The 20,367-nt window shown below is 41.1% G+C and overlaps 1 long non-coding RNA gene across 2 annotated transcripts; it reads left to right on the top strand.

The window, feature by feature from the left end:
• The first annotated feature begins 265 nt into the window (after window positions 1-265).
• Window positions 266-19,502, top strand: LOC142740682 (uncharacterized). Of its 2 annotated transcripts, none has more exons than XR_012880850.1 (4): window positions 266-412; window positions 1,838-1,996; window positions 12,634-12,734; window positions 19,182-19,502. It is a non-coding gene; the product is annotated as an uncharacterized LOC142740682 (long non-coding RNA). The 2 variants fall into 2 exon arrangements; XR_012880849.1 differs by lacking the exon at window positions 19,182-19,502 and adding an exon at window positions 13,493-13,658.
• Window positions 19,503-20,367: the final 865 nt, after the last annotated feature.

The raw sequence follows: 20,367 nt of genomic DNA, 5'->3' as shown, positions 1-20,367 counted from the left end.
GCCCTTTGATTGCGGTGCCGCACTGAGTGAGCAGTTCACGGCTCTCTGCATGATCCAACATATGGATGTGCATATAGTTATGCCTCTGTAGCCCATCTGCCTTTGTTTGGTTGCTATGGGTGTCAGTCACGGTGAGAGGGGGGCGGGGTCTGGGTCTCTTCCCCCTTGCGTGGCGTCGTCTGGAGACACAGGCTTCCCTCCCATTGGCCTTCGGTGTCCTATCACCGATTGGCCGGCCAAACTGTCAATCATGGCGTCATGGGGGCCCGGCCTACGATGATGTTATGTGATTGGTGGCAGTGATTCTCCAGCTGTTCCGTCGTGACAGCTTAAAACAGCGTGTCTTTTTCGGCGCGATCTCACTAAGCCCCTGAACCCCTGAGGACGCTGTATAGCACAGCAAAACATGTCGGTGGGGCTCTAATACCTGACTTTTAAATTCAAATACTTACCTCCATTGCCTATCATATATGCAAGTGTCTGACTCGCTGGGCTGCAGCCAGGAGCGGCACTGCAACTGAGATACATATACTTGATGCACAGTCTGTTCAATTGTAAATGGAGGTGACATTTTAAATAAACTAGTGTAGTTAGTTCTCTTTTTTGCTCCAAGGAGCTTAATAATGTATACAGTACATATACTACAGGTAGGGAACAGTACAGTACATGTAGTACAGGAAGAGAGCAGTACAGTACTTGTAGTACAGGTAGAGAGCAGTACATTACATGTAGTACAGGTAGAGAGCAGTACAGTACATGTAGTAGAGGTAGAGAGCAGTACAGTACATGTAGTACAGGTAGAGAGCAGTACAGTACATATAATACAGGTAGGGAACAGTATAGTACATGTAGTACAGGTAGGGAGCAGTACAGGACATATAGTACAGGTAGAGAGCAGTACAGTAAATTTATCAAAGACAGAGATCATAAGCGTCTTAGATAGTTTTTCTGCCTTTGGTATTTATTGTAAACTAAATGTGATCTCAGGAAAGACTATTTTAAATTGAAAATATTGTAACCCGAGGCAATTATTAATTTTTATTATTCATCACTATGTGATTATACATTACTATATTTTTATATTTCAGCTATATAGTTAATACTAACAGAAAATGTATTACTAATAAATAAACATAACTATTATAAGGACCAGCATTTCACTGATACTACAATGATCAGCACTAGCAGATGTTTTGGTGGGAAAAGCATTGGAAGAGCAGGTGGGAGAATGAACAGTCTCAATCCAGTCTGCAAATTGTAAGGATTAAGTCAGATTAGGGTTTATAAAGCCTCTCAGATGCTGCAGCCGTCTGAGTGCATAATCTCTTGAACTCCGCAGCCCTGTACATAGGAATGCTGGGAGGCTTTACAAGGCAGCCCCTAGAGGTAAACCTACACCTTTGCTTCCACATTTAAATCAAATTGATTTATTTGTAGGATTTTAAATCAATGTTGATATCAAAGAGGATAATTGTCTTTTTAGAAGAATATGTCAAAACCCCCAAATTGGCCAACACAATATTTAGGCTCACACAAGCTTTATAAGGCCTCCTTCACAAACGCTTTTTTTTCCACATTTCAAAACGCATCTAAAAAACACAAAGTAGCGAGATTTATTTAGACTCATGTTTCATACGCCAGTCTTAATAAACAATTAGTTGAAGTAAGATGCAACACATTTATAAATAGGTGAATGCCTCTTAATAAATGTGTTGCATCTTTCGGCTACCCGTGCACTTAAATGTGATGTAACAACCGCAGATGTGCGCCATCCATTACCCCATCAGAAAAAAAAATGTATACTCACCTCACACCTCTTTTTCGCTTTTCCCCTCAGCATGCCGTGGCTCTTACAAGGTCCTGGGGCCATATATGTGACACAGCATGCAACGTCCTCAGAGCTGCGTCACATACAACGTCCTGCTGCTGCCCGGTGTCGGTAACTTGTATGCGCTGCAACCTGCAGTGAAGGCCTCAGGCGACATGAAGCGAGGAGGTGCAGTAAGGCTATACATAGGTTTTTTTTAAATTTAGGAATGGGAAAGGCGGGTTAGTCTGATTAGGGGGGCAAGAATAGGACCCAGCACAGGCTTCTTCCTTGCTACACCCCACAGAATAAAATCTTCACCAAATTTCTGCTGTAATTTATGCCAGTTTTCTGGCGAAAAGTATATTTGTTGCCTTTTGTTAAGCCATGCCCCCTTTTTCCAAAAGTGGCATGGATGTGGTAAAATGCCTAAAAGCCGTAATCTTAATTGCGTCTTTTGGCCTTTTGCAAATTTCCCAAGCCAGAAGACTGACTGAGAAAGGTTAGTAAATTTGTCACAATGCGTTTTATACGTTATCAATGGCGCTTTTGGTGGATTTTTTCGTTCAGTATAATTTTTATACATCAGTTTTTCCTGGAAAAATACCATACCTAGAGCATGCTGTAAATTTTAAAAAAAAATTAAAACCCCCACTGATCCCAAAAATGCTACAAAACCGCCACAAATCAAAAGTAGGCTCACTTGTTTTACTATAGACTTTAACGTAACATCTGGCCACAAGGTTTTGGGCCAAAAACAAAGCTAAAAAAAGCGTTATGGCCGGGGTGCAGAAGTATGGAGCGGGCTCAAGAGCTCAGCGCACTCCATATGCTGTGGGTGTCCGCTGTGAATTACAGCTGACACCTCACTCTAACGGCCAGGATCAGATATACCACGGTCAATACCGACTGCAGCATCTAAGACTTTAAAACAAGGGGGAGGGTCCCCTCAGTCACTCTATTGCCCCCCTGTGATGTGATTAAGGTGTGCCGATGGTGGTCATGGCAGCCTGGTGGCCTAATAAAGGCCCCCAGGTCTACCATCTTTGTACTCCTATTAAGCCCTGCCAGAGGACAACTCCTGCATGAAGTGTGTATGTTCTCTCTGGGTCGGCGTGGGTTACTACACAAAAAAACTAATTCACTGTATTAAACGATACGTATAATTTGTGCTCCCACAACATAGGAAAATTAATAGATTCACTGAAGTGATATACGAGTAAAATATATAACTTTATTTCATAACTCTCTAAAAACAGGGGTACAATCACCACTGTGAAAAGCCCCACCGTGTGTATTAAAAATGTATTAAACTATAACTACCAAGTCCTGATTCAATTGTGAACCCTCTATGACTGAGTATATTATAAAGATACCAATCTGGAATCAGCATTTGAACATGGGTATAACAGTAGTTAAGACCCTAAAACACACTGGAGCCCGCGATAACCGCACCAGAAACTCCTAATGCTAAGGTATACAACAATGCCACTGTCCCCTATGCTAAGATTCCTCATTTAACCCGACCCTACGCGTTTCTATACTTATCATCAGGGGTCTGTAGCTTGGTCACTCTGGCCAGGATGCCAGCGATATTACTTCAACAGCAGATATTCTGCTGTACACCACGGAAGCATGCTCGCATAGATATCAGCGGCATGCTTCACTACGGGACTCTGAGTTACTATAACACCTAACTCCTCCCCCTGGCCTCGGCAGCGCTCTCTGAACCAGCCAATCACACTCACCCCCCAGATTCGTGACGCCTGTCCATGTGACTCCCGGCTGTCAGCTGACATACCCGGAAGTAAACACCGACCGCATCAAAACGAACGCGCAGGCGCAGTGGAAGGCTGTAGGCGCATCACTTATGCTGCACAAGAACTAATTATGATTAAGGAAGGAGTATAACGATATTAAGAATTTGGATAAGTATTGCGGATCAGCTCAAGACCGCAACTGGACTGCCATCAATAAAGCACCTTCCCTGTAGATACATATTGTATGAATGAATGAACGAACGATGTAATGTCTACCACACTTTGGAGTTTTTTTGAAACACCTGCTGAGAAGGAACAGACGATAAAAATGCATATTTAAATGAAACAGGCATAATTTGTCTGCTCGTTTAAACCTTCTGGTTGTACACACGCCAATCTATAAATCCATTGGGCTTCTTTACGCAGAATGTGGTTGTCCCAATCCCCTCCCCGCTTAGGAGGCCTTATTAGTTCAATTGCCTGAAATTTCAAACATTCTGCTCTGCCTTGATGTTTTGCATGTACATGTTTTGATATAGGAGTGTCTCTCGAATGAACAATATCTCCAACATGCTCTCTGATCCGGCGCCGAAACTGCTGCACCGTTTTGCCCACATAATTCAGTGGACATGGACATGTTATCAACTAGACCACCCCTGCTGTTTTACAATTGACGAAGTCTCGAATATCATACTCCACCTTCGTGGCAACACTTTTGAATTTTTTCCCACTCTGGATGAAATCACAGGCTTTGCAACTGCCACATCTATGTGTACCCGGTATCTGCCTATCCAGCCATGTTCCTTTTTGTGTAATGGGGTAAAAACAGCTCTGCATGACCCTATCCCTAATGTTTTTACCTCTACGGAACGTAACTGAAGGCCATTGTGTGATCTGATCTACCAAGTCTACATCAGCACTTAGAATACGCCAGTACCTTTTCAAAATTTGCATAATTTCACATTGTTTGGAGTCATAAGTGCCTATGAGTCTCGTGACTCTTTCCTCTTTGCGTTTTCTAGGGACAAGAAGACTCTGCCTATCTGCATCCCTCGCTCCCTCCTAGGCCTTTCTGATTACCCCCATGGGGAAGCCTCTGTCCTTCAATCTATTTGTGAGGTCCTGCGCCTGTATCTCAAAATCGTCCATCGAGCTACAGTTCCGGCGTACCCCCATTTCCCGCTACATGCTGAGGGGACAAAAGGATTAGTAAAGGGAAGAGGAACGGATAAGTTACAAATTATTAATTTATCTGAATATAATCTGAGTGCATCTGAGATCATGTTATTAGAGAAGGGGCTTTCATTTGTCCCCACAGTGAAGTTTGATTCATTTACCTGGATTAAGGATTTAAATTTGTTTGCTCGTAAACTAAAATGGATTACGTTTTTTAAACATCACAACCGGAAAAAATGTATGGAAATGGGTTTAGAAGAAATTATGCAAATTTTGAAAAGGTACTGGCGTATTCTAAGTGCTGATGTAGACTTGGTAGATCAGATCACACAATGGCCTTCAGTTACGTTCCGTAGAGGTAAAAACATTAGGGATAGGGTCATGCAGAGCTGTTTTTACCCCATTACACAAAAAGGAACATGGCTGGATAGGCAGATACCGGGTACACATAGATGTGGCAGTTGCAAAGCCTGTGATTTCATCCAGAGTGGGAAAAAATTCAAAAGTGTTGCCACGAAGGTGGAGTATGATATTCGAGACTTCGTCAATTGTAAAACAGCAGGGGTGGTCTACTTGATAACATGTCCATGTCCACTGAATTATGTGGGCAAAACGGTGCGGCAGTTTCGGCGCCGGATCAGAGAGCATGTTGGAGATATTGTTCATTCGAGAGACACTCCTATATCCAAACATGTACATGCAAAACATCAAGGCAGAGCATAATGTTTGAAATTTCAGGCAATTGAACTAATAAGGCCTCCTAAGCGGGGAGGGGATTGGGACAACCTCATTCTGCGTAAAGAAGCCCAATGGATTTATAGATTGGCGTGTGTACAACCAGAAGGTTTAAACGAGCAGACAAATTATGCCTGTTTCATTTAAATATGCATTTTTATCGTCTGTTATCCTGATGATTTTCAAGGCAGATATATGGCCGTTGTGCCAGGTCTTTACACAGCAATTTGCATTTTGCCATTTAGGCTAACAGGCATGGTCCTTCTCAGCAGGTGTTTCAAAAAAACTCCAAAGTGTGGTAGACATTACATCGTTCGTTCGTTCGTTCGTTCGTTCGTTCGTTCGTTCGTTCGTTCGTTCGTTCGTTCGTTCGTTCGTTCATTCATTCATACAATATGTATCTACAGGGAAGGTGCTTTATTGATGGCAGTCCAGTTGCGGTCTTGAGCTGATCCGCAATACTTATCCAAATTCTTAATATCGTTATACTCCTTCCTTAATCATAATTAGTTCTTGTGCAGCATAAGTGATGCGCCTACAGCCTTCCACTGCGCCTGCGCGTTCGTTTTGATGCGGTCGGTGTTTACTTCCGGGTATGTCAGCTGACAGCCGGGAGTCACATGGACAGGCGTCACGAATCTGGGGGGTGAGTGTGATTGGCTGGTTCGGAGAGCGCTGCTGAGGCCAGGGGGAGGAGTTAGGTGTTATAGTAACTCAGAGTCCCGTAGTGAAGCATGCCGCTGATATCTATGCGAGCATGCTTCCGTGGTGTACAGCAGAATATCTGCTGTTGAAGTAATATCGCTGGCATCCTGGCCAGAGTGACCAAGCAACAGACCCCTGATGATAAGTATAGAAACGCGTAGGGTCGGGTTAAATGAGGAATCTTAGCATAGGGGACAGTGGCATTGTTGTATACCTTAGCATTAGGAGTTTCTGGTGCGGTTATCGCGGGCTCCAGTGTGTTTTAGGGTCTTAACTACTGTTATACCCATGTTCAAATGCTGATTCCAGATTGGTATCTTTATAATATACTTAGTCATAGAGGGTTCACAATTGAATCAGGACTTGGTAGTTATTGTTTAATACATTTTTAATACACACGGTGGGGCTTTTCACAGTGGTGATTGTACCCCTGTTTTTAGAGTTATGAAATAAAATTATATATTTTACTCATATATCACTTCAGTGAATCTACACAAAAAAACTAAAAACATTAAATGTTATTGTGTATATGGTATTTAAAATTTATCTAAAATAAAAATTATACTTTTTAAGCACCCTTTTAAAACCAGAACTTCTATGTGAATATCAGATACATAATATCAGATACAAAATATATATAATATATGTCAGTAATTTTCCATTGATATGACTGTAAATATCATTAATATAAACATTAAATTTTTATTTCAGAACCTCATGATTATACATTGATCAGTGGTGCTACATGGGTGTTGCATCTCTTCCTGCAGAAGACTTCTGTCACAGATCACTTTTAGGCCTTATTCACACGAACGTGTATTACGTTCGTGCTACACGCGTGGAAATCAAGCGCGTCGCACGGACTTATGTAAGTCAATGGGGCCGTTCTGACAGGTTGTGATTTTCACGCAGCGTATGTCCGCTGCGTAAAACTCACGACATGTCCTATACTTGCCCGTGTTTCGCGCAGCACACGGAAGTCAATGGGTGCGTGCAAATCGCGCACGGCACACTGAAGCACTTCCGGGTGACGCGCGTGATTCGCGCTACAGTTGTTAAAGAAGTGAATTGAAACATAAAAGCCCCTCCTTCTTTACTGTTTCGTAACCTAAAAACAGAGCGTCATAATGATGCCGGCTGCGCGAAAATCACGCAGCCACGCACCATATACAGATGCCACATTGAACTTTTGCAAAACGCACACGCTCGTGTGAATCTGGCCTTATACTAAGTTTCTTTTACTGCGCCAACCATTGAATGATTTAGCCCTCCTACTCTCTTTGAAAAGAGGTTCTTCAGCAGCTGCAATATGTATTGTACTGTGCCCTGGCTGCTGCAGAACATCATAATACACGCCTGCTGCAGTCTTTTTTTAAACAGATGAGGGCATTTTTATATCAATCAATAGTGGACAGGAAGTTCTTTCTTTCTTTTCAAAAAGAGGTTCTGCAGCAGCTGTGTGTATTATAAGGAATAATGGCATGCCTTGCATACAGGGCGTCTGGCTTAGTGCTTGTCCTTGGTCAGGGAACACCTTGGTGACCACTTATAATTTGCAGTGGGGTCTACATTATCCCATAGATCATTCACCATCCCATTATTCACCAAACGCTTGCTCAGTTCCTACCGTAACTCTTAGGGTATGTTCACACGGCCTATTTTCAACCGTTTTTGGGCCGTAAACCCCCCGAAAAATGGCTAAAAATGCCTCCAATCATATGCCCATTTCAATGGGAAAAACAGCGTTCCGTTCCCATGGGGCGGTTTTTACGCGGCCGCTTTTAAAAACGGCTGCGTAAAAAAATTGCCTCGTAAAAAGAAGCGCATGTCACTTCTTGAGCCGTCTTTCATTGACTCAATAGAAAAACAGCTCCAAAAACGGCCGTAAAAAACGCTAGTTGCTCAAAAAACGGCTGAAAATCAGGTGCTGTTTTCCCTGGGAAACAGCTCTGTATTTTCCGCCGTATTTTGTTAAGCGTGTGAACATACCCTTATAGACGTAAATGGATAGAGCCATCTCTCTTTCTATTGAGGTGGAGGGGGAACTTCAGCCATACACCCATACAGAAGCAGCATAAATGGGTCACGAGACCCCCGTTCTCCTGATAGGTGAGGGTTGCAGAGGTCGGACCCACCCTATCGCGCATTTCTGGCATATTCTATGGATATGTCACAAATGTGAAAGATCAGAATACTCTTTAAACTGACCCTCCACTTTTAAGTAACATTTTCCAAAAATATGGAAGGGGGTAATGTAGTATTTAGCTGTCCTGTTGTGATCCTGCTGCAGCCTGTAGCTTTCAGAAGTCTCTCTCTCACAAACACACTATTCATTTTCATCTCCTCACTAAAGGAAATGGTTATTTACACTGAGGGTTATGGTTACTTGAGATGGACATCTCCATATTTGGACTAGTCATAGGGATTCCCATCATCATATAAAAACTCACAGGGGACCCTGTCGATCAGCCACTGCTCTATTTTTTGCTGCGGTTTACAAGAATTTCCTGATCAAAACATTGACTTCAGAGAAATTCATGAAGTGTTCCAAAAAGTTAGACCTCAGCCATAAAGTTCCTGGATTATGTTCAAAAACACTAAAACTTTAGCAGCCAAGTGATCTTTAAGTAAAACTATGGTCGTTTATTTTTGGTTATTTTTTCTTTATTTCAATAACAAGTTAATCCTTTTTATGCCATAGGGAACAAAAGAGAAAAATGACAAAACCAGAGTACATTACAGAAAAAGTTTTCATTTCTTTTATCTAAACATATTGATATCTTGAACATGATGCCTAATACATGTCTCATCCGTGCTAATGAAGGAGAACTGTCTATCATTTTCCATTTATGCCTCCTAGGCCTCATACTGCTGTTTGCTCGGCTCTTTCCATAAATACCTATGGGTATGTGCACACGATAACGACAATTACGGCTGAAATTACGGAGCTGTTTCAGGAGAAAACAGCTCCTGCATTTCAGACGTAATTGCTCGTACTCGCGTTTTGCGAGGCGTCAATTACGGCCGTAATTTGGAGCTGTTCTTCATTGAAGTCAATGAAAAACGTCTCAAATTACGTCCCAAGAAGTGTCCTGCACTTCTTTGACGACGCTGTTATTTTACGCGCCGTCTTTTGACAACGACACGTAAAATTACAGGTCGTCGGCACAGTACGTCGGCAAACCCATTGAAATGAATGGGCAGATGTTTGCCGACGTATTTGAGACGTGTTTTCAGGCGTAATTCGAGGCGTAAAACGCCTCGTTTACGCCTGAAAATAGGTTGTGTGAACCCAGCCTTAGACTTCAATGTAGAAAGCAGCATACAAGAAAGGCCACCTCGAAAGTTGTTATCTAGCCATAGCCTACTGGGCACATCTTTTCCTGGCTTCTTTAGCCCCTTAATAATAACCAGAGTTTATTTTTTTTAAACCCCCCCCCCCCCCACGCTGCATTCCAGTGGTCATAAGGTTTTATATTTATATTTACAAAGCTGTATGAGGCCTTGTGTTCTGTTATTGTGTTTTTATGCATCATTTTGCATATATACAGTAAACAGTATCTTATTTTTGTGGAAAATACAGAGGTTTTTTCCATTTAACCCCTTAATGACCGAGCCATTTTGCACGTTAATGACCAAGGATTATTTTTTGTTTTTTCACGGTCGCATTCCAAGACTCGTAACTGTATAAGGGCTTGTTTTTTGCGGGACGAGTTGTATTTTGTAATTGCACCATTTTTAGATGCTTATAATATATTGATTAACTTTTATTAACTTTATTTTAGGAGAGAATTGAAAATAAGCAGCTATTCCAGCATTAATTTTCACGTTATAAATTTACGCCGTTTACTATGCAGCGTAAATAACATGTTAACTTTATTCTATGGGTCGGCACGATTAAGGGGATACCAAATATGTAAAGGTTTTATATGTTTTCCTACATTTGCACAATAAAAACCCTTTTATAAAAAAATTGTTTTTGCATCACCGCATTCCAAGAAACGTAATTTTTTTATTTTTCAGTCGATGTGGCCGTATGTGGGCTTGATTTTTTCGGCCAAAGTGTAGTTTTCATTAGTACTATTTTGGGGTACATAGGACTTATAGATTAACTTTTATTTTATTTTTTATGGGGGGAATGGGAGAAAAGAGAGAATTTTACCTTAGTTTTTTGCGTTTTTTTTGGACGCTGTCCATCTGGCGGTTTAATTAATCTGTTCATTTTATTGGTAAAGTTGTTACAATCGCGGGGATACCATATATGTGTATGTGTCATTTGTTTTGACACTTTTACTAAATAAAACCACTTTTTGGGCAAAAAAAGTAGTTTTATTTGATTTTGACTGTCATTTTTTTTTTTTTCACAAACTTTATTTAACTGATTGACATTTTTTTTTAAGTCCCACCAGGGGACTTCACTATGGGATCTGTTGATCGCATATATAATGCTTTGGTATACTTAGTATACCAAAGCATTATTGCCTGTCAGTGTAAAACTGACAGGCAACCTGTTAGGTCATGCCTCCGGCATCGCCTAACAGGCATTTGCTGAAGGCAGACCTGGGGGTCTTTGTTAGGGGGGGGCGCCGATCGGGTGACAGAGGGAGCTCCCTCCCTCTGTCAAACACATTAGATGCCGCTGTCACTATTGACAGCGGCATTTAATGGGTTAAACTGCCGGAATCGGAGCGCGCTTCGATTCCGGCAGTTGAAGCAGGAGCCAGGCTGTGTATAAAAGCCGTGCTCCTGCCGCTGATTGCGTGGGTACAGTGTCAGTACCCGTGCCATCACAGGATGGATATATCCGTCCTCCTGCGCGAACTGGTAGCTGCTAAGGACGGATATATCCGTCCTTCGGCGTTAAGGAGTTAACAATCATAATTTAGTTATTATTATTATTTTTATACACTAGCATTTTCTTTTATCCCATTTTGTCTTTTATACTTGATTTATAAATAACCGGCATATCTAATGCCGTACCCATGCTGTCTGCTAGACCTAAGCTGGATCTTCACCATTAAGGGCTCGTTTACACAAGAGTGAAATACGTCCGTGCAACGCGCGTGATTTTCACGCGTGTCGTACGGACCTATGTTAGTCTATGGGGCAGTGCAGACAGTCCGTGATTTTTGCGCAGCGTGAGCCGCTGTGAAAAACTCACGACATGTCCTATATTTGTGCGTTGTTCGCGCATCACGCACCCATTGAAGTCAATGGGTGCGTGAAAATCACGCATGCCACACGGAAGCACTTCCGTGTGACGCGCGTGATTAACGCAACAGCTGTCAAACTATGAATGTAAACAGAAAAGCACCACGTGCTTTTCTGCTTACAAACATCCAAACAGTGTCATAATGATGGCGGCTGCACGAAAATCACGCAGCCGTGCATCATACGGGGATGACACACAGAGCTGTTAAGTGCCTTTTGCGCACGCAAAAAAACGCCGTGTTTTTTGCGTGCGCAAACGCACACGCTCGTGTGAATCCGGCCTTAGTGTGGCTGTGTTTGAAATTTCTATTTGTGATTGTTCGGGTACCAGACGTGGCGTATTTCTGCAGACACTGTCCGCATCAATGCCGCACATAATCTGCGTTGCAGATTCTGTTGCGCCTTTGCCTAAAATGTGCAGTAAATTGCTGCGGATTAGCCGTTGCGTATTCAGGTGAAGAGTACTTCCTGCTGTCTTTTAAAACATTCCATCTCAGTCTGGCTCTAGACCGCGAAACACATAGGTCTAGCCAGAATGAAGAAATATCCTGTGTGTAAAACCAATACGCAACGCAGCACAGATAACATCTGCGGATTTCATCGCAGAATTTTGAAACTCCATTGAAATCAATGGAGAAATTCCGCAATAAGTCCGCAACAAGTCCGCTACACGTCCGTAACAGCCAGTGTATGCTGCGGACACCAAATTCCGCACCGCAGCCTATGGTCCGCAGTGGATTTTTCCGCCACGTCAGCATGAACCTAACTAAAAAGGTATGTAAACCAATGGAGAATATGTCCGCTGCGGATTTCCAGAGCAATTCCGCCACGTCTGGCCATGCCCTAAAGGACATCATCAGGGCCAAAACTAGAACTCATTGCAAAATGAGATGGGGCCCCACCACCCTGTGACAGAAAACTATATTAGCAGCATAATGCCGGATTCCCAAGTAGCGTAAACGCTGCAGAATTTCCGCAACTGAATTCTGTGTGTAAATTCCGCAGCATTTACAGTAGCAGCAAAGTGTTTGAGATTTAGAAAATGTCATGCCCACGGAACAAAAACAGCGAAAACGTTCATAAATTGACTTTTTCGTTGCTTCAGTTGCGGGTTTCCCCCCATTGAATTGAATGGGAATGTAAAACCCGCCACAAAAATCACAACTCAGAAAAAAAAGAAAGCTTATATTTACCACCCGAGCGTTGTCATGACAATGCTTTCTTCTGTTCTTCTTCCAGGCCTCCCTCCTAGGATGATGCTTCATACAGCCAATCACAGGTGCAGCTGTCACATGGACTGCGCGACAACGGAGGGACGGGTCATTATGACTACGGTCGGGGTAAGTATGAACGCTTGTTTTTTTTCTAGCGCCGCTTTTCGCAGCAGAAATTCCACAATGAGGTGCGGTTTTTTAGACTGATCGTGCTGCGGGTTCTAGGTCGGATATGCTACATAGTTTTACGCAGCGTATCCGACCCGTAGGAACCCGACATTAGTAGCAATAATTAAAGGTATGGATAGTAGCACCATATATCGGAGACCCTACATAGCAGTGCTACATAGCAGAAAGCCTCCAACATGTTTTTCCACCCAATAAAAGGAACAATGTTTATGCACCAGAGTGGGCCCTCTCAACCTCTGGCATATAGCAGCTGCTAATGCTGTAGTTACACCCATGGGCATTATTATATAGCTGGAAGTCTTCTACTTACTGCCTATAGACACATAGTATAAAGCTATGTGTAGCCAACATATCCGTATAAATGAAGCACAATACGATACTAGATAGAGTGCTTTAAAAAAAGAAAAAAAGAAAAAAAACACAACTAAATAAATTGAATTTACTGTGTTCTGAAGTGAAAATAATCCAGTTACTGCCAACAAAAGTGCTGGTAACAAAAAAGAAACATTGTATTCACTGATATGTAGCAGCCTCTCCAAAATATATAGCTTTGGGTCCACGATATAACCTAATTACATATAGTGTATGTTTTTATCATCTCGAGGAACATTTTATGTTGAAATTTAATGTGATGTGCTATGAAATTCAAAGAAAATTTATCATAAACAAAAAATACAACCAAACTGCCTTCCTAGGTTATGGACAACTGTGGCGCTCAGCTGTGTACAACAGAAAAACAGCGCAAATATGTAAGAAAATATGAAGCTCGAAATATGTACCATTTGTATCAATGAACTGCGCACCCACCAATTCTGACAATATGTGCCATTAAACGGGTGTAACATATATGAAAACTTGTATTACGGCATACTATAATAAACGAAGATCAACCGAGCATTTGAAATAATTAAATATTTGTTATGTACAGATCACTGCTGTGTTGCCCCCAGGGCTAGTGCACACCGCGTACAGTGGGCCTACTTTAAGCAGTCCTACCATACATATACCCTGAGGTATTCAATTCTATGCCTAGACAGGTACATATGTATGCCATTGACTCCCAATAAAAAAAAAAGTATTTTGACTTACACCAGCCACATGTTTGCCATAAGGACTCCCTTTTGGCATATGTTTGGCTAGATCAATGGCCACAACAGTGTATACATCAGGAGATTTTATCAGCACAAACACTGACAATGCACCACAGACATGGTCTGAATTTCGTTTTATTCTGCTGAGCAGATAACTATAAGTGTGGTGCCTGAAATGACAGGTCCTGTTGTGCCAGTCCTCTGTTGGAAGATCATGGTACACAGGCCAGTGCATGACAAATAGAATATAGTCTGACCCATCTCAATGTAGAAAATAAAGGGGTAGAGAGGGTAGAGAGGGGTCAGACTATATTGGTGGGGGGACAAACAGACTGTGGGGAGAGAACTAGACATCAGGATAAGGAGATCCTTTTGTTACAAAACAGCAATGAAAATGAAAATAAAAATGCCCAAATGTCAAATAATCACATTTCTGATAATGAAAGTGAAAAACTGAAAGGCAAGTTAAAGTGTATGTTCACAAATGCCAGAAGTCTAGCAAGCAAAATGTGGGAGCTGGAGGCCTTGGTACTGGAGGAAAATATACATATAGTTGGTGTTGCTGAAACATGGTTGGACACTTCACATGATTGGGCTGTAAATCTACAGGGTTTTACACTGTTTCGGAAAGACAGGACAAATAGGAAAGGCGGTGGTGTATGTCTGTACGTGAGAAGTGATATGAAGGCGGTGGTGTATGTCTGTATGTGAGAAGTGATATGAAGGTGAGTGTGAAAGAGACAATAGTGGGTGAAGATTGTGAGGAGATTGAAACCTTGTGGGTGGAATTACAAAGGGAGGTAAACACTGAAAATATTACTTTTGGTGTAATCTACAGACCCCCCAATATAACTGAAGAGATAGAAGGTCAGCTATATAAACAGATGGAGCGGGCTGCACAGACGGGTACTTTAGTGATAATGGGAGATTTTAATTACAGGGATATTAATTGGTGTCATGGTTCGGCTTCAACTGCAAAGGGGAGAAATTTCCTCAACCTGTTGGCGGAAAATTTTATGGGCCAGTTTGTGGATGACCCGACTAAAGGTGAAGCTCTGTTGGCTCTGGTCATTTCTAATAATGCAGAGCTTGTTGGGAATGTCAACGTTCGTGAAGACCTCAGTAACAGTGATTACAATATAGTTATATTTTACACATACTGTAAAAAACAAACACAGGCTGGGAGGGCAAAAACATTTAATTTTAAGAAAACCAATTTCCCCAGGTTGAGGACTGCAATTCAGGATATAGACTGGGAAGAACTAATGTCAAATAATGGGACAAATGATAAATGGGAGATTTTAAAATCTACTTTGGGTAATTATAGTGCAAAATTTATTCCTTTAGGTAACAAGTATAAACGACTAAAACTAAACCCCACATGGCTTACACCTTCTGTAAAAAGGGAAATACATGACAAAAAAAGGGCATTTGAAAAATACAAATCTGAGGGTACATCTGTAGCCTTTTTAAATTATAAAGAGCGTAATAAAATTTGTAAAAATTTAATAAAATCAGCAAAAATACAAAATGAAAGGCAGGTGGCCATGGATAGTAAAACAAATCCCCAAAAAATCGTCAAGTATGTAAATGGAAAAAAGCCAAGGTCTGAACATGTAGGACCCTTAGATAGTGGTAATGGGGAGTTGGTCACAGGGGATCAAGAGAAGGCAGAGATACTAAATGGGTTCTTTAGCTCTGTATATACAATCAAAGAAAGAGCAGCTGATGTAGCCGGTGCCAGTGCTGTTAATATATCAGTTGATATACTGAATTGGATGAATGTAGATATGGTGCAAGCTAAGTTAAATAAAATAAATGTGCACAAGGCCCCGGGACCATATGGGTTACACCCTAGAATTCTTAAAGAGCTTAGTTCAGTTATTTCTGTCCCCCTCTTCATAATAGTTAGAGATTCTCTAGTGACTGGTATAATGCCAAGGGACTGTCGCAGGGCAAATGTGGTGCCTATTTTCAAAAAGGGCTCTAGGTCTTCGCCGTGTAATTATAGACCAGTAAGCTTAACATCCATTGTGGGGAAAATGTTTGAGGGGCTATTGAGGGACTATATAGAGGATTATGTGACAAAAAAATAGTATTATAAGTGATAGCCAGCACGGTTTTACTAAGGACAGAAGTTGTCAAACTAACCTGATATGTCTTTATGAAGAGGTGAGCAGAAGCCTAGACAGAGGGGCCGCTGTGGATGTAGTGTTTTTGGACTATGCAAAGGCATTTGACACTGTCCCTCATAGACGTCTAATGGGTAAATTAAGGACTATAGGTTTAGAAAGTATAGTTTGTAATTGGATTGAGAATTGGCTCAAGGACCGTATCCAGAGAGTTGTGGTCAATGATTCCTACTCTGAATGGTCACCGGTTATAAGTGGTGTACCCCAGGGTTCAGTGCTGGGACCACTATTATTCAACTTATTTATTAATGATATAGAGGATGGGATTAATAGCACTATTTCTATTTTTGTAGATGACACCAAGCTATGCAATATAGTTCAGTCTATGGAAGATGTCGTGAATTGCAAGCGGATTTAAACAAACTAAGTGTTTGGGCATCCAGATGGCAAATTAAGTTTAATGTAGATAAATGTAAAGTTATGCATCTAGGTACTAACAACCTGCATGCATCATATGTCCTAGGGGGAGCTACACTGGGGGACTCACTTGTTGAGAAGGAACTGGGTGTACTTGTAAATCATAAACTAAATAACAGCATGCAATGTCAATCAGCTGCTTCAAAGGCCAGCAATATATTGTCGTGTATTAAAAGAGGCATGGACTCGCGGGACAGGGATGTAATATTACCACTTTACAAAGCATTAGTGAGGCCTCATCTAGAATATGCAGTTCAGTTCTGGGCTCCAGTTCATAGAAAGGATGCCCTGGAGTTGGAAAAAATACAAAGAAGAGCAACGAAGCTAATAAGGGGCATGGAGAATCTAAGTTATGAGGAAAGATTAAAAGAATTAAACCTATTTAGCCTTGCAAAGAGACGACTAAGGGGGGACATGATCAATTTATATAAATATATGAATGGCACATACACTGTGTTCCAAATTATTATGCACATTGGATTTAAGTGTCATAAACATTTAATTATTAGTTTTTCAATTAAACTCATGGATGGTATTGTGTCTTAGGGCTCTTTGGATCATTGTAATCAATCTCAGACACCTGTGATAATTAGTTTGCCAAAGGAAAACTACTTAAGAAGGACATTCCACATTATTAAGCAGGCCACAGGTTTCAAGCAATATGGGAAAGAAAAAGTATCTCTCTGCTGCCGAAAAGCGTGAAATAGTGCAATACCTTGGACAAGGTATGAAAACATTGGATATTTCAAGAAAACTTAAGCGTGATCATCGTACTGTGAAAAGATTTGTGGCTGATTCAGAGCACAGACGAGTTCGTTCAGATAAAGGCATAATGAGGAAGGTTTCTGCCAGACAAATTAATAGGATTAGGAGAGCAGCTGCTAAAATGCCATTGCAAAGCAGCAAACAGGTATTTGAAGCCGCTAGTGCCTCTGGAGTCCCGCGAACCTCAAGGTGTAGGATCCTCCAGAGGTTTGCATGTGTGCATAAAGCCATTATTCGGCCACCCCTAAACAATGCTCACAAGCAGAAACGGTTGCAGTGGGCTCAGAAATACATGAAGACTAATTTACAAACTGTGTTGTTTACTGATGAGTGCCGTGCAACCCTGGATGGTCCAGATAGATGGAGTAGTGGATGGTTGGTGAATAGAGTACGTAGAGTTTATGACTGACCACTTTCTTCCGTGGTACAAAAAGAACCGTGCCTTCCGTAGCAAAATTATCTTCATGCATGACAATGCACCATCTCATGCTGCAAAGAATACCTCTGTGTCATTGGCTGCTATGGGCATAAAAGGAGAGAAACTCATGGTGTGGCCCCCATGTTCCCCTGACCTCAACCCTATTGAGAACCTTTGGCGCATCCTCAAGCAAAATATCTATGAGGGTGGGAGGCAGTTCACATCAAAACAGAAGCTCTGGGAGGCTATTCTGACATCCTGCAAAGATATTCAAGCAGAAACTGTCCAAATACTCACAAATTCAATGGATGCAAGAACTGTGAAGCTGATATCAAAGAAGGGGTTCTATGTTAACATGTAACTTGGCCTGTTAAGTTTTTTTTGATTGAAAGAGCTTTTGATCTCTGTAAATATGACCTCCTGATATTGCAAATTCAAAAAATTACCATTTTAGTTCTCTTTACAACCTTTAAAATGTTTTGATCTCTGTTGCGCATAATAATTTGAAACAGTGCATTTTGAGTTTTTTACTTCTAAAAAAAAATCTATTATCATTAGGAGATTTGTTCAATAAAATTTGCATTATACTCCAACGGTTGATGGCTTGAAGATTATACTGACTGTCATTTGCATCGACTATTTAGGAAAATCAGCGAAAAATAACATTTGCATAATAATTTGAAATGCGGTGTACAAAAAATATGGTGAAATCCTGTTCCATGTAAAACCCCCTAAAAAAACAAAGGGGCACTCCCTACGTCTGGAAAAAGAAAGGTTCAACTTGCAGAGGCGACAAGCCTTCTTTACTGTGAGAACTGTGAATCTATGGAATAGTCACCGCAGGAGCCGTCACAGCAGGGACATTAGATGGCTTTAAAAAAGGCTTAGATAATTTCCTAGAACAAAAAAGTATTCGCTCCTATGTGTAGAAATGTGTCCCTTCCCTTTTCCCATTCCTTGGTTGAACTTGATGGACATGTGTCTTTTTTCGTACGAACTATGTAACTAGAATAGTTAGAATAGTTAAGGCATCATGGGCAAGGCAGAGGTGAATGCAGAAGGCTGCATAGTGGTACGCAGTCCTTGCAGATAAATAATACATGGTTGTAAGTACCCTATGGTGCTCCGTGCGGGGCCATATTATGGGTTTATTCTCCCCTTAAAGTATTGCTTTTATGGGGGGATACCTCTGCAATATGGCATCTGATATAACATGGCAGAATTTTTTGTCGGATTGATACAAAATCCAACTGAAAAAATCTGAGACACAGTAAGACCACATAGAGGTCAATGGGTGGTCTATTAATACGGCTTTGTGCATGAGACCTAATTCAAAACATTTCTAATGATAGGGCCCGCCAGAGCAGTATTGCTTGGGGGACACATGATGGCATAGGGGCATTCATGTTTTAATTCGAGTTTGTATTTGCTGGTTATTTAATTCTGCTTTCTAGGTGGTTTGGTCTGTTGTCATCCACCCCCTTCTTTTTCCCTTATTTAGTGCAGTTGGTACTTACCTGTTTTCTGGAAGATTCTGTTCTTCTGCCCAACACCAGGACGCTGTCGCTGATTGGTCCTTAGTTACCTGGGAGACTCTGGCGTTTTTCTGGAAGATTCTGTTCTTCTGCCCAGCACCAGGACTCTTTCGCGGATTAGCCGTTCAGTCCGAACAGCGGGAAAAATTCTGCTTTAAAAAGTCCAGCTTTCCCGCAGCTCCGCTGTCCGTTCCAGATTTCCTAGGACCAGCGTCCCCCACCCTGCCTCCCAATTTAATTTTTATTACATTTATGCTTGTCACGATGTTTTATTAGCGGGGGTTTTTGTCTTCCCTGGATTCTTATTATTGTGATTTTTATTATAATCGTTTTTAATTATTTATTTGGTTCAAGTATTTATTATTTTATTGATTTAAGTATTAATATTTTGGTAACCCTTAATAAAAACATTGCAGAATTTTTATCCACATGTTGTGTGTCTGGTGTCTTTGTGTTTATTTTAATTGTATGACTTGGGCCTTGTGCCATCATGTATTAATTTTGCTCTGTAAATCATACACTCAAATAACGCTGATACGATTGGAGCCGTATTGGAATACAACAGGTTAAAATAGCATAAAAATTGACATTTTATGAGTATTTATGTTGCACAACTCACACCAGTGATACATGACCCCCTTTTTACGGGCCAATAGACCTGTAAATAAATCCTGGTGTACCTCATTGTAAATAGTTTGTGTAATTATATATATATATATATATATATATATATATATATATATATATATATACACAGCTTAAATATACTGTACAAGGTACCATTCATTCATCTACTATTGTCTACCACTTTATAAAAGGATTGTTTAGGCCGAAGCCTCTAATCTCCTACTCGTAGCTTTCCAGCCTCTGGCAGCTGGTTGCCATATCAACGAGGCCTGTGCTGGACTAATGGCTATTTCAGGATGTTATTTATGGCAGCGATTAGAGCGGATGCAGGATTTATGATCGCTATCTCTCAGAAGTCACATATATAAACACATGTGTACATATATTTATAAATTGGGTAAAGAAAATGCTGTTTCTTGATTGGATAAAATGCTAGAAATGACTGTGTATAAATCACGGCTGGACGGCACACCTGTACTGCTTTATGTTTTAAGCCGCCTTGTCTAAACCATTTTGTCCATTAAA

The sequence above is a fragment of the Rhinoderma darwinii genome, chromosome 2, assembly GCF_050947455.1.
Source record: "Rhinoderma darwinii isolate aRhiDar2 chromosome 2, aRhiDar2.hap1, whole genome shotgun sequence".
Classification (NCBI taxonomy): Eukaryota; Metazoa; Chordata; class Amphibia; order Anura; family Rhinodermatidae; genus Rhinoderma; species Rhinoderma darwinii.
Note: the sequence above shows the minus strand (reverse complement) of the source record. Positions and strands in the feature narration are given on the sequence as shown.